This window comes from Panthera onca, chromosome B4 (assembly GCF_046562875.1).
Source record: "Panthera onca isolate mPanOnc1 chromosome B4, mPanOnc1 haplotype 2, whole genome shotgun sequence".
In the NCBI taxonomy this organism is placed as follows: domain Eukaryota; kingdom Metazoa; phylum Chordata; class Mammalia; order Carnivora; family Felidae; genus Panthera; species Panthera onca.
The window spans coordinates 79869714-79884954 of record NC_138345.1 but is presented as its reverse complement, the minus strand read 5'-3'; the positions used below and the strand labels follow the sequence as shown (position 1 = coordinate 79884954).

The following is a 15241-nucleotide window of genomic DNA, read 5'->3' as shown; positions in this document are numbered from 1 at the left end:
TCTCACGGTTTGTGGGTTCGAGCCCCATGTCGGGCTCTGTGCTGACATCTCAGAGCCTAGAGTCTGCTTTAGATTCTGTGTCTCCCTCTCTCTCTGCCCCTCACCCACTTGCACTCTCTCTCTCTCAAAAATAAATAAACATTAAAAAAAAAGAAATACATAAATAAAACAAAAAATAAATCAGCATGATACAGGCACCCTGGTAGAAGGAAACCCCTCAGCTGGGCTCTAGGGATACTACCAAATGCATCAGAATAAATATTTTAAAAGTTTTTTCACTTAAAAAGTTCACAAATTTTCTGATTCGGTAATATTCTCTAATTAGGTTGTTTCATATAGTTCTTTTTTTTTTTTTTAAGTTTATTTATTTGTTTTGCGGGGGGGGGGGGGGGGGTGGTGCAGAGAGGGAGAGAATCCCAAGCAGGCTTTGCACCACCAGGGAAGAGCCACCAGCACAGAGCCCGATGTGGGGCTTGAACTCGTGAACCTCGAGCTCATGACCTGAGCTGAAACCAGGATTCGGACACTTAACCGACTGAGCCACCCAGGTGCCCTTCTTTTTTAACCTGTCATCACTCCCTGTAGATTTGGTCTGTGCAGAATAGGTCCTGGAGTTTGGGGAAGGCAGGTCACCGTGAGTGTATGGGGTGAGTATAGGCAGTTTCTCTATCTAGTGAGGATCTAGGTCTGCAGGGAAGGGTCAGCCTTGCCTCTCCCATCAAGGCCTGGAGCAAGGAAGACTCTCCCAAATGCGATTCCTTTTTTCCATAAGAGTCTTTAGGGGCAATCTGTCCTGTATCTGGGTGAGGGTCCAAGATCCAGAGAGGGATCTAAGTTAAACCTTAATTCTAGCCCCAGACTCTGACAGTTTCCTCCTGAAACACCCAGCCCTTCCCTCCCCAGAACACCTAATGCCCATAGAGATGGTGGGTGCTTTGCCTAAAGAAATGCTGAGTGGGAGAACGGAGGGTCCAGCATTTACATGGGTTTGCCTAAGCAGGACTCTGGGCAGGTGCCTGGACTCTGGCCAGGATCGGGCTGGGGTGGGGGCAGTTGCTGTAAACCTCAGAACCTGTGGCTTCAGACAATGATTGTCCTTGGCCAAAAGACGGGAGATGAGAAACCCTGGCCATACATCATTAATCCTGGAGAGTCCTAGCTCTCTTACCTGGGCTGGAATGGCTCCTAGCTGTTTCTGGGTCCCAACCTCCTTTGAGAAGCAGATAAAAACAATCTGCCCTCTCCCCACCAAAATGTGCATACCCACAGTGTTGTTGAGGGTTGCTGGGCTCATACAGAGACCAGGAAGCCCATGATCTCTGGGCTGCGTCTCCCTTGCTTCTTGTGACCCATCTCCAGTTATCTCCTTTTGCTTGTACCCTCCCTGAGTGCCTCTGCTTAGGAGTCAGGCAGTTCTTCTCTGCCATTCTTGGCAGAGCTCTCTTCCTTCTTTCCTTTTCTAGAGCAGGCACCAGGCACAGGCCTTGCTTATGCCGAGCTCCCGATCGGCTCTCCTGCAGAAACGAGGAGAGTGGCTATTAACTGAAGCCTGGTCTACACTGCCCTACTACTCCACTCATCTGGGGGGGGGGGGGGGGGGCAGGGGGAGGGATCCTGAGGGCATAGTGACAGCATGGAGGCCTGGCTATAAGGGGTCTAATTCCCATTTCTAGTGGAAACTTGGATGCAAGGAGCAAGTTGCAATTGCTATGATAATAGTCATAATAATAACAATAATAATTTATTTAGCATATCATTAGATGTGTATTTACTGTCTTCCCTCTGCTTTTTTACAAGTGTCTCCTAAGGAATTCTCACAACACCCAGGGGAAACAATAATAAGCTAATTACCACCCTCCGGCTCCTCCTCCTCCCATCCACGGCGCACTTACACAGCCCCTCTTCGTGTTTACACCTATTTAGCACAGTCTCCCCTTCCCAATTCTCCTCTCCCATTCCCAGTTTTTCCCATCCCTGTTAAGGGAATTTCCCCCTAATCTGGGGTGGGGGGAAAGGTTGGGGAGGAGAGTAGCTGAGCCCCAGAGAGTTTTGGGTATTAATGTTGTTTCCCTGGCCTCACAGCAATGTTTAGGATGATGTGGGAAGAACCAGATTCTTCTCTGATTGTGCGTTGGGGGGCAGAAATTGCCTGCACATCGTTTAGAGGCAGACTGGGTTAGAGAGGGGACGGGTGCCTGCATGATGCCAGAACATCGGAGTCAAGTGCAGGAGAATGGCTGGTCCTGCAAATGTAACATCGGTATCAGGGGCTTTCAGACTGTTCAGGCCAGACCTCAGAGATGCCGGGCCCCATCTATCCCCCCGGTCTCTTTTGGCATTGAGAAAAGAAAAAAAAGGGAAGGGAAGGGAAGGGAAGGGAAGGGAAGGGAAAGGAAGGAGACATGTGCATATATATATATATATATATATATATGTGTGTGTGTGTGTGTGTGCATATATACATTTGTATATGCACACATTTTCGCACATATATTTTTCCTGAGTGAATAATCATGCCCATGGCTACACTTTTTAAAATACTCATTTCCTTCCACTTTAAATAAAAAATCGTATCTTCTCAGAGATTACAATGAAAACACAAACCAGACATGAGTTTTTGGATGACGGATTGCGAGTAGTCTCTTGGACCACCTAAAAAGCCCCCTGGAGTCCCAGTGATCTGTGGAGCTCACTTCCTCAGCCCCAGCCCAGGGTGGAGAGCCAGAGTCAATGTCATGAGAGTCTTCATCACAGACGGAGCAGCTTGGCCTGTCATTGAGATCCTGGGTGTTGCTGCCCAGATACCCAGACCCTGAGGTCAGCCTCCACCTCGCTGCCCTGGTGGCATGATAGAAATTTGTGTGAGGGTAGTTTATGTTTTTGTTTTTTTTTAAGTCCCTATCATGGAGGCAGCCATCCATCCTCTCTGTGGATAAGGCTATCCTCACCCCGAACCTAAGGTTTCCAAGATGCTTAGAGGAATCCAGAACTCTCTCTCTGCATCTTTATTACTGATAAAGTCATATTACAGTAATATTACTGATTATAGATCTTGAGAGATGAAATGAAGTTGGAAAGAAACTGGATTCATCCAGGTAAAAAGAACATTATGCACAATTTATCACGATGTGAGCTTCTGTTTGTTCTGAACATGGTGGTCATTCATTCCATGACTTAGTTCCAATTTATGGACAGTGTCTTGAAGCCCCCTCAATACTCATAACCATAATCGCTTCCATTTAGAGAAGATGACTATATGCCAGGTGCTTTATACTGAATTTGATGAGGAAATGTAATCTCAGAAAGGTTAAGTCACCTGCCCAAGGTCACATAGCCAGGTTTGAACCAGGTTTCCCCATCTGCTATGTTTTAACACTTCCAAGTCATGCCTCGTGGGTTAGATAAACAGCAGATAGTCATGGCAATGAAACTGATATTTAAAAAAAAAAAAAGTTTTACATCCTATGGACATACCGGGGGGCGGGGGTGGGGGGGTGGGGAGGGCACTTGTACACTGGCTCCTACAGTGGCCAATCCAAATGCATGCACACTATTGGCATTTTTCTCTCTCTGAATTCAGTGTTACTGGCAGCCCCTGTGATTTCTCAGCATAATGACTGCCCTCACCACTTGGAGTCCACCCCTTTCCCATAGCTGAGGCCTCTGGGTTCTAGGGGAGCCCTTGACTTTCCACTACCCCAGGCAGAGTCTAGCTTTCTCACCAGGGTCAGCCAATGTGAAACTGAGAAGTATCTCGAGATTAATCTTCAGAACCCCTCACTCCCTGAGCATCCCTCCCCCAACTCCCCAGCAGTGCTTTTCTTGTTCTATCCTTGTTTGATAAACTACCCCAGCGGTGCTTTTCTATTTGAAAGGATGTGATCTGCAGAGGACCGCACTTAACACCTCGTGCTCTAATGGTGGAGCTCACAGCATTTCAGTGGCAAGATAATTGGGGAGGGGGAAACAGAGTCTTCCCAGGGGCTTTAAACTGCATCAATGCATAAGGCTGATCCTGCACCTCATTATCCATTAACTTCAGATGAAAGCTATCAAATTGGATCCCTTATTCTGATATTTGAAACTGAGCAGACAGGGGGCTGATTTCTCTGCTTTCACCTGACTGCTGGCACCAGGCAGATACCCTGCCATTGTCCTGCCTCATCTTGCCTTTGCCTCCCTCCCCTGGGGGGCAGGGTCCCTAAGGGACACAGCTCCCCATGGTGTGGCTGCAGGGGCCCTGTGGAAGAGGTTGAGTTGTCAAATGAGGAGACACCACAGCTAACACCCCCTCTCCCCCACCCCCCACCAACTCTGGAATGAAGATGGAGAGTTTTCTGTGCCTGGTTTGGTTCACGGAGACACATAGTCCATCATTTGATTTTCTACAAAGAGTATTCCTTCCCTGCCCCCCAGCATCCTCTAGTTTTTTTTCTCAGAGCTGGAAGGATCTTAGTGATGTCCTAATCGAACCACTTCATTGTGAAGGAAGGGAAACTGAGGCTCAGACAGACACCAGGACCCAGGTATTTCGATCCCTAAGCCGTGCTGCATCTAGCTCTTTGCACTTCAGCTGAATACTTTTTTCACCGCTCCCTCTAAACCCCAGGATCCAAGCTTACCTTCCATGGCAGACTACACAGACACCAACAAATGCCATGATGGCGGAGCCCTCCCAGCCCAGGAGCGACCACTTTTGGGCACAGGCTTCAGCATACCCACACCATGCTCCATAATCCCGCTAGAGCCCATCTGTAATTTCTGTGAAGTTAAAGGGTTTCTCTGTTCCCCTGGTTTCTGCCCCACTCCCCAGAGCTGGCCAGGGCCTGCAGAGGGGCTGGAGGGCTCAGGCAGAGAGCAAATGGGTAAACACAACTTTTGTTCCTCGCAGCCTCACGTGAGGACCGAGGCTGCTTTGAATAGAGAAGTTTCCTTAATATGCTGTCAAAGGAAAGAAACCTGTCTCATCGTCCAACTCTGATGACTGAAGCCCAGGGAAGGGAGTTGAGCTTAATTAGCGTTAGGAATGCTGATTCTGCATAAGAAAGAACTTGCCAGCCTGGGGAGAGTCGTCTGATGACTGGGATCTCTGAATACACCAGGTAAATTCTCATCTCCTCTCCCCCATATAGTCAAGTTAAGCTCACAGGGTTCCTTCCCGTCCAAAGATTCTGGTTACTTTTCCCAGTATTTGGTGGTCTGTCTAATCTTAGATTCCTCAGGCAGTGCTCCCTCAGTTTCCCATTGGGCCTTGGCCCTGGGAAACATTTTTAAATCTCACGCTGGTCCTCAACAACTTCCCCATCCTTAAGAAACCAAACAAAATCGAACCAGTTCAGGAACAAAATCCGCCAGATCCCTTATCAGTCTGATGTGGGTACAACAGCACTGGCCCGGGAGTCCAGAGTCTTGGTGTCTCTTATAGGCTGAATTATGTTCCTCCCCAAATTCATAGGTTGACGTCCTAACCCTCAGTACCACAGAGGGTGACTATATTTGGAGGCAGGGCCTTTAGAGAGGTAATTAAAGTAAAATGAGGTCATATGGGTGGGCTCTAATCCAGTATTTCAGGTGTGCTTATAAGAAGAAATTAGAACACAGACACAGAGAAAAGACCACAGGAAGTCAGGACCACGTGAAGAAGACCATCTACAAGCCAAGGAGGGAGACCCCGAAAGAAACCAACCCTGCCAACACCTTGATCTTGGACTTCTAAACCTCCAGAACGGCAAAAGAAATAAATTTCTATTGTTTAAGCCACCCGGTGTGTGGTACTTTATTAGGGCAACCCCAGCAAACTAATACAGTGTCTAAGTATGTCTCAGCCATTGATTTGATTTGCCGGGAGATCTCGGACATTTAAAACTCTCTAAGCCTCAGTTTCCACATGAGCCCAAAGGTCCCATCTTGTGAGTCCCAGTAAAGGGAAAGCCCTGCTTATACTACACAATGTTTACTTTCATGTCATTGTAAGTGGGCACAGTTCCAGATACATGTCCTCATCCAGTCACACACACAGCCCTGCATCACCGCCTTATCCTTCCAAAATCGTACAGTCAATGTACACAGCCCGTTCCCTAGCCGAAATGCCAGTGTAGATTCAACTTTCGATGCAAATGTATTTGGGTCCCCTGACTCAGAGGCTGTGGCTGCTCCTGCGCCTCACCAAAACTGGTTGAAATGACAATATTTTAGTCAGTTGACTGGTTTTGGTGAACTTGGTGCCACAGAGCCCCACTGGTCTATCCCCACTTAATTGATGGATTTTATTTTTAAATTGTCAGATTCTGGCCATCTATTCCCCCCCCCCCCTTAAGCATATCTATTTATTTTTGAGAGAGAGAGAGAGAGGACAAACAAGAGAGGGGCAGAGAGCGAGAGGGAGAGACAGAATCCAAAGCAGGCTCCAGGCTCTGCGCTATCAGCATAGAGCCGGATGTGGGGCTCGAACCCACAAATCGTGAGCTCATGACCCGAGCCAAAGTCAGACGCTTAACTGACTGAGCCACCCAGATGCCCCGTGGCCATCCCTTTTGATTCAGAATCACTCTGTGGCCATGCAAGGCCTAGTCAACCACCATCTGATCCATTGAGCAGCGTCACCTTTTTTCTTTGAATGGATTGGCAAGTTCACTCAAAAGAGTCAAACTCAGACAATGACAATTGACACAGCCTCACTCAGGCCCTGAGAAAGCACTCTCGGGTCATGTCTAGAAGATGTCACAACACCCACCTGGGTTAACCAATTCAGTGAAAAATCAGTCCAACCTATACCTATAATACAGCATAGGCAAAACAATGTTCCTTTGTCAGCCTGAGCTGACTTAAAGTCTGTATATGGCCCATGTCCTTCCCCCTTCTTACTGAGCTGACTTCTTAGGACAAGAGATGTACGTTCATATGGACACACAGTACTCTCAGTCTTGTCTTTTGAGGAGAGAGGACTGGGCAATAGAGAACTTGTGCTGTCAGGGGCAGTGGGAAGACCTTGGGATGACTTATCTCAGGGGCATGTCTATGTGAACATGACACAGATTGTAGCTTTGGCTGCTACGTGACCCGTTTGATGGGAGGAGAGGGAAGGTGCCAGCTAGAATGGACCTTGGCCATGTTAACTGGTCCTGAATAAAAGCGGGCCAACGTGTATTTGCATGCATCCCGGCTTTTGTATTTGACTTTCTGTATTTTTGTACCAGGGCTTAGTTTGTATCCCTGCATATTCACACGTCTGAGCGTTTGGATTTGTGTCTCAGCATTTTCCCATGTGGTTAAGTCCGCTGATATGTACTTGGACATTTGCATCTGTCTCTGAGCATTTGCATGTGTTTGTACATGGCCTGTGCATGGATTTGCCTGTGCCTCTGTCCGTATCTTCTTTTGGGTTTCTGTAGGAGGACGCTGTTACGTGTGCATATCTGCATGTCTTTGGAGATCGGTAGCTCCAAGGAGACTTCAGACATTGTAAAGTCTGTGCCTGGCAAGCCAAGGATGAAATCTGATGCTGGAGGATGGTCAGGCAGGCCCTCTGCTCAGATTCTTTCTGGCTCAACAACTATTTTCCTCCAAAATGAGGTTTGCAGTGTTTTCCACGGGCCCCTTCTGGCAGCCTCCACCAGCTCTAGACCTCAGGGTCCCCTCTCAGGCCATTTTTTAATGGACCTAATGAGTGGAAGGGAGTGTCTGGAGGTGAACTGAGAATTTAAGACAGGAATAGAAGAGGAGACTTTATAATTTCCTGCCCATTCTACCTTTTCCCTTCTTAAAAAAAATTTTTTTTAATGTTTATTTATTTTTGAGAGAGAGAGAGAGACAGAGCGTAAGCAGGGGAGGAGCAGAGAGAGGGAGACACAGAATCCGAAGCAGGCTCCAGGCTCTGAGCTGTCAGCACAGAGCCCTATGCGGGGCTCGAACTCATGAACCGTGAGATCATGACCTGAGCCGAAGTCGGACGCTTAACCAACTGAGCCTCCCAGGCACCCCATCTACCTTTTCGCTTATTAATATTCGTCAACTCTGAGCACGAGGCACAGGGGAGCCAACTGGTCTGAGTTATTAAAGCCCTTTCTCCACTCTTTGAAAGCTAATTTTACTAAAAAATTTTTAGGTGGTTATGAGAAGCATATTGTGGTTATGTTGTAAAAAAAAAAAAGTCTTCATCTTTTAGAGACATCCATTGAATTGTTCACAGAAGAAATGACATGACGTCTGAGATTTGTTTCAAAATATATGAGATCGTGTTGGGTTCGATCTAGATAAAAATTAGATTGGCCATGGGCTGATCGTTGTTAAAGTGAGGTGACGGGTATATGAGAGCCTGCTCATATTATTTTCTCTGCTATCGTGTTTGGACTTTTCAATAGTAGAAAAAGAATCATGTCCACTCAGGCATCTCCTACTATTTTCCCCCTGCGCTCCCCATCCAGAGATGTAGCTCTAATTGTTTCCCCCCATTACACAGGTGAGGAAGTGAAGGCTCTCGCTGGGTAAGGGATTTGCCTGAGGCAACCGGGAGCAGAATTCAGACAGCCTGACTTCCTACCAAAGGTTCTTCTCATTGGATCCTGCATAAACGTGAGCCTCGTGCAGCCACAAAATACAGAATTTGTGAATAAATACCTATTATGTTAATGAAACAACTAAGACTCCGCTTGCTCATACATTTGCACGGGGCTTACCCAGACAAGTATCTGGACCCCCAAGGGCTCCCCACCTCCGTTCACACAGCTCTGCTTTCCTTTGTTGTACGCTTGTAGATCACTTATTTTGAAAAGATGTGTTAGACACAACGTGTGGGGTGGAGGGGGCGGGGAAGAAGGGGATCGGATCGTTACATCGGTTCTGTGTTCTCGTGTGAAGACCTGGGCAATTTACATACCCTCAGTGAGAAGGTACCGACAGGGGACCTGGAAGGAAGAAATGTTTCCCGACGATGGATGGATCAAGCCCCAGGACCACAGACACGTGGAGAGTTTGTCAGGCTGGTGCCCTGTACCTCTTGACAAAAACTGCAACTCTGTGCGCAGGTACAAGATAGTTTTCTCCTCTCATACACAGATATGTTCAGATAAATATAACTGTCACATATGCTTCCTTAAAGAGTTCGTGCGTGGCGTACATCCACGTTCGGTACACGTTACACAGCCGTGTCTCTAGAGAGAGGGGTTCTGAGTAGGTCAGTGCAGGTGTAGGAGTTAGAAGGCAGGAGTTCTAGTCTACTCTCCACCACTTGCTGAGCATAGATCTTCAGCAAGTCACATCACTCTCTTTGGCTCAGTTTCTCCTCCTGAAAGACAAGACTGATATTAATAGCTAAGCTGCCCATCTCAAGCGACGCTAAATGCAGGAAGGCCATTTTTTGCCTATAAATTTGTATTTTACCCCACACTGTCATACTAAAAATGATGGCGATGAATCTGTGACATACATAGCATATATGTACGTATGCATGTATATCTGTTCATCGAATCCATGGGACAGAAAAATTGAATCGACTGCCTAAGACAACACATTCCAAAGACATCATGGAATCGTGAAATGATGATAGGTGTTAGAGTCAGAAACACCACTAATGAGCTAAAACGGTGTCCAATATAAGTGTTATGGAGTGGCTTCTGCTGGTTAGCTCAGTCAGTTCGATCAGTGTTTCTTAAAATGTGGCCCAAGGACCCCTGGGGGTTCTTGAAGACCCTTTCAGGAGCTCTCAGAGCGGTCCCTCCTCTTCCAACTACCTATCTGCGTGAGGCTATGTACTTCGTATACTTCAGCCAAAACAATGAATGTATTGCAGCAAACTGAATGCAGAAACAGGCGTGAGAATCCATTCGTCTTCTCAGCTAGACATTAAAGAGATTTGCCTAGGGGTGCCTGGGTGGCTCAGTCGGGTGAGCATCCGACTCTTGATTTCGGTTCAGTTCATGATCTCGTGGTTTTGGGGCTCTGCACTGAGTGTGGAACCTACTTGGGATTCTCTCTCTCTCTCTCTCTCTCTCTCTCTCTCTCCCTTTTTCTCTGCCCCTCCCCCCGCTCTCACTCTCTCAAAATAAATAACTAAGCTTTAAAAAAGAAAAGCGATTTGTCTAAATGCGAAACGAGGACATCCTTTTTACTAAATTGTTTTGGCAAATATAGTTATTTTCCCCAAAAGTTAGTTATGTTACCATGTAAGAGCTTTATTATCTTTTTTGAGAAGATTTTTAGAAGGTTTGAGTTTTAATTCTAATAAGGGAAATCCTGAGAGATAGTATTTTTAAAAGCTCTTTGAGATTTCAATAATTTTTAAGAGTGTAGACAGTGTACGAGTGTGAAGACCAAAAAGTTCGAGAACCACTGGGGTTAGAGCCTGTCAATGGCAAGAACCTGAGGTTACTGTAGGCCCTGCCTGCGCCCAGGCTGGCGCTGCCCCACAACCTCACCAATGGCCTGCCAACCTCATGCCATCCTGACGGCCAGTGCCCATGTCCATCACGAGCAAAGAATTGGAGGAGTTCAGAGCACCCACCCTGGAAGTCCAGCAAGTCTGACTGGAGTCCTGGCTCTGCCCATGGGGCATATCGCTAGCCTCCTGGGCCTCCCTCAACTTCCCCTTGGGTAGAATGGGAATACAATAGCTTCCTTACAGTGTGGTCATGAGGCTCAAGTAAGATAACAAATTTAGCACAGTGCCTGCTCTATAGTAAGCACTTAAGAAAATGCCTATTATTGTTAATAATAATAATAGGAAGAAGGAGGAGGAGGAGGAGGAGGCGGAGAATAGCACTCATTGAAAGCTCACTGTGTGCCAGGCACTCTTCGAAGTGCTTTTCATACATTAACCCACTTACTCCTCCAATGCCGCTGTAAGGCAGTTAGCAACCCCAGGAGAGAACTATTCTGCAGTCGCTGCTGTTAGTGTGGCTGTGGCAGTGGTTTCCTAGGTCCTGCCTCCGAGCAGAGTAGTGCAGACTAGAGGGTTAGATACATGTTTGTGGTTTTGATTGAACTGTGAACAAGTGAAAGTATTTGGTGAGGAATCTGATCATCCGGAGGCCTCTAACTCCACCTGCCTCTATAGCCACCCGAGGCCTAAGGAGCCCAATTGCAGGATCAAGGGTGAGTCCTCAGGCCACAGGGTCTCCAGTAAAGGAACAAGCCTTTTTGAGCAGCATGCGGGGAACAGGGGACAGCAAAAGCCTCGATTACCAGGGATAAGTCAAAGAAGTTACTTCATAGGCGCTGTACTTGGGATGTTATTGTCTGTCACAAATCACCTCCACACACACACACACACACACACACACACGCACGCGCACGCCTTCAACAAAGTCACCCACCCACACATGCAGGAACAGAAGAAATGAATGTGTTGAGGTCCTAGCATGAATCTGTCATGAGTGTTTTGAGGGTGTGTCTGTAGGTAAACGTGTGCAGAGAGAAAGGACTGTGTGAAATTACAGGCTGGAGGGAGGGACTCTCTTCCCAGTCTTTCCTCTTCCGTCCCCATTAGCAAAAATTCCATAACAAAATACAGACTCCCACCATCTCCTGTATCTTTCTTGGGTCAGGTTCCCCCAGAGAACATTCTGGCTGGTATGGGTCTATCCAACCAGTTGAGGGACAGGGGGGAATACTTCAGTTGCCTCTCATTGCCATGGAAACTGAGTGGCAAGCCACGGGGAGCATGAATCTGGGGCTCTTGGCCAACCACTGGTCTTCAAGGACAGAAGAGGGAGCAGGATGCCAGGCAAGGCTAAATCTCGGGAAGGAGCTGGAGGGAATGAAGGGAGGAGGGGAACTTATGCTCTCCTACCAGCTTTCAACTGTGGGCACTAGGGCAAAGACCTTGGGATTATTCCAGTCTGGGGCTCTGGGATACGAAGCAGGTTCTTGCTAAAGACAGGTCTCCCAGGCAGAGTTCAAGAGTCTTGGCCTGAATTATCTGGACTCAGACCCAACTGGATTGACACAGAGAGGAAAAGATAGCCTATTATTTACCCTGATTGGGTTTACCGTACTCTCCTTAAGCTTTGGAAACCACATATTCCTGGATATGAGTGTTGGAAAGGAGGATCTCAGGGAGTCATTTTTTCTTTTCTTTTTTTCTTTTTTGAGAGATAGAGAAAAGAGGCCCTCCAGTGTGCACAGTATGGACACTGTCTTGATTTCTTCAGTTTGGGTTACGGAATTCTGGGAGCTATTGAGGGACATTCTAATTGCTCAGAGAATGAGTTTGCCATCAAAGAAAGGGGCAGAATGACCAGACAGAGGGGTTAGGAAAGGCCATCTCCCCTCTGTGGTCAGGATAGGAAGATATGTTCAAACTCTGGAGCCCAAAACAGCCCTCAGAGAACTGGGGCAATTATTTAAAAATTCTGCACCAAACCTTTCGATCTCAGATACCTTGCTTTTACCTGAATTTAATGGATAGCTGTCCCAGTGAGAGAAGAGACTGGTCCCTGGGGGCCAGGACTCAGACTGCACCATTGGGTGGGGGGGCCTCTCCAGCTGGGAAGGTGAGATTCAAGTGACTTGGGGTTGGGAAAGCTTCTCAAGGGTTGGCCTCACAGGTCTCTGAGCCCTGGGGTAGCAAAGCCCTCTAGAAGCCAGAGGCCCTCCATTTGGGGGCCTCTTTGATTCCCAGAAGTGGAGGGAGGAGGAAAAGGAGGAAAGGAGGGTGTGGGGGGGAGGGGCAGGCAGGAACAGATGCTTCCAGATCTAAAGAAATAATTTGAGGGGGAAAGGCAGGATCAAACGGAGGAAGAGGAGGGGGAGGTGGGGGGAAAGGAAAGAGAACAAAGGTATAGTGGGGATTGGAGCCTCTTTGGTGGAGGAGATAAAGGGGAATCCGAGTGAGTTGGCTAAGCAGACATCTGCCCAGGCTGTAAAACCTTGCTCTATTTGCTGCTGGCTCTGGAGCGGTCAGATCAGCCCCTGAGGTGGCCTGAACTGGAGGCTCAGCCAGGAACCTTTGAACGTCAGCTGTCCCTCCAGATTGCTGCCCCCCCCCCCCACCTTTTGGTTCTTCTTCTCCACTTTCTCAGTTGGAGGGGAGTTCTAGGAGGAGCACTGGGGCTGGGGAATGTCCTAGAGGATTGCTGCAGGATGAAAGGGGCAGAGCAGCAGGGATATGAGGAAACACCGAGCACAGAAAGCAGTAGAAATGCCAGGCAGAGACCTTGAAACAGCTGAGCAAAGACAAGCAGGGCTGCAGGCAGTCACATTGCAAAATGGGTCGAAATCGGCAGAGAGACAGAGTCCAAGAAGAAAGGTTTCCAACGAGGGGTGGGGGGAGGCACGCATCTCTCCATGTGACCTTTGAGCTTGCTCAGGCAAGACAGGGCTTGAGATGGGGGGCTGGGGAAAGACGGGAGCAAATGTACATGGGGAATATTCCATGCCTCCCCCATTTTCTCCTCTCACCAAACTGCCTTCCTTTTTTGCCTCCAGCTAGAACCAACTGCTATTCAGCAACCATATTTTCCAAGGTCTATTCTAGCTGAGTAGAAGGACTCCACACGCGCAAAGTTACAAACACTGTGCAACTGACAAAAGGGACAGAGTCTCAAACAAGAGCCAGGCCATCGTAGGGATGGGGAGAGATGGGGGGAACAAGAACAAACTGGTTGGGGGACATCTCCCAAGTTACTCACTCTGTACCCACCCCACCCTCCCGTGGATCACCCAGCCCTGTCCCTGCCCATCAGATTTAAGAGCAAATTCCCCCTTTTCTAAGAGCCCTAATCCTAATCTAGTGCCCAGAGACAAAGGCCAGGGGAAGAGGGAAGCAATTCTTCCTGTGTTGGGGTGGAGGTGCCGGGAGGACCCATTGGCCTGGAATTCCTGTGATGGAGGAGACCATTTGTTGGTTTGATGACCTGGGATGCTTCTCTCTCTGTGCCCACAAAAATCTTGAGAGGGTCCCATTTCCCCGCTCTTGTAACTCGGGGGAAAGTATGCATTCATTGCTAGCGAAAATGAAATCTCATTCGGTAGTGGTAACTGTGGGGGATCGGTCGGTCGAGGAGCAATTGAGAGTGTGCTCAATTTTCCACGAAAAAAAAAAAATGAAGGCCGAAGAGGGCAAAAAAAAAAAAAAAAAAAAAGGCGGGGGGGGGGGGGAGTTTGGGCTCTTAAAGGGCGAGACCCCGGAGGTGGAGCGGAGTTCACCGCGCAGTGAACCCGCTCGGCCGGCCGCGCAGCCCGAGGCCCCCGCCCAGAGCCCTATTGTCCGCGGTCCGAGCCCGGGGTCGTGACCCAGCCGAAGGCGACACGGCGCCCGGGGCGGCCGTGGCGTGGAACCCGGAGGGGGCGCCGGGCCGCTGCCGGCCTCTCGCACCTCACCTTTGCCCGGGCCGGCCCCATCTCGCCATCCTCAGGACCCCGGTCGCTCCAGAAGGGAGCCGGGACCCCCGGTGGCGGCAGCCGCTCTGTGCCCCATTCTCTCGCACCGGCTGCCTGGAAGGCCAGAGGCCGGCAGCGGGGACCTGGGGTCGGACTGTTTGGCAGTGCCTACCACACGCTCCGTTTTAACGCTTCGCCCCCGGAAGTTCAAATATACTTCCCTCTCTAGATGCTGGAAGTGGGAAGAGATGGTCAGAAAAGAGGAGTGAGCCGAGATGACACTTCTTTGGGTTTGACCCATATCCCCATCACAGCTGGCAGAACAGACCCTGGAGTGCCCTACGTTTTAGGAAATCTGGCCATTGCTGCTGGGGACTGGAAATTTTAAATAGTCCTTTCCATTTATTAGGCTCTGTAACCCTAGTCACCCTCAAACATGGGAGACCCTCCCTACCCATCCTTGTCTTCTCTGCCTCCTAATTTAATTCATCAGCTAGCTGGGTCTACAGGAGGATGAAACTGCAAAGGCCCTTGACCCTGTTTGCGCGGATGTGGGCTCCGTTGCTGGATGGACCCTTTTTAAAAACGCAGCTACAGAGCTGATGGCAGAGAGAAGAGAAGACAAATCCTGAGGAGTGGAGACAGAGCCAGGTCTGAGAAGGGGCTCCTGGACCTAGAGGGCAGAGGAGCAAACCTTGGTTTCTCCCTGCTAGCAAAGCCAAAAGGGATCTGAGCTCCCGGAGGTACACAGACTTTAAGGTGGCTGAGGGACCCCTTCAGGTCTCTGGTTCACACAGTGTACCCTACCATTTTTAACCCCCAAGAGGCAGCTAAAATTCCGATACCCCAAACAGTCATGCGCTGCAGAGAAAAAGTAAAATGGGGCTAGCTCTATGGGGTGTAGCAAAAGCAGGCCAAGTTGGTA

General features: G+C 48.7%; 1 long non-coding RNA gene across 2 annotated transcripts; it reads left to right on the top strand.

Annotated features, from left to right (window-relative positions):
- Positions 1-395: 395 nt before the first annotated feature.
- LOC132694277 (uncharacterized) lies at positions 396-5760 on the top strand. 2 transcript variants are annotated; one of them, XR_009617224.3, is made up of 4 exons: positions 396-548; positions 2583-2841; positions 2896-5102; positions 5564-5760. It is a non-coding gene; the product is annotated as an uncharacterized LOC132694277 (long non-coding RNA). The 2 variants fall into 2 exon arrangements; XR_009617230.2 differs by lacking the exon at positions 2583-2841.
- Positions 5761-15241: the final 9481 nt, after the last annotated feature.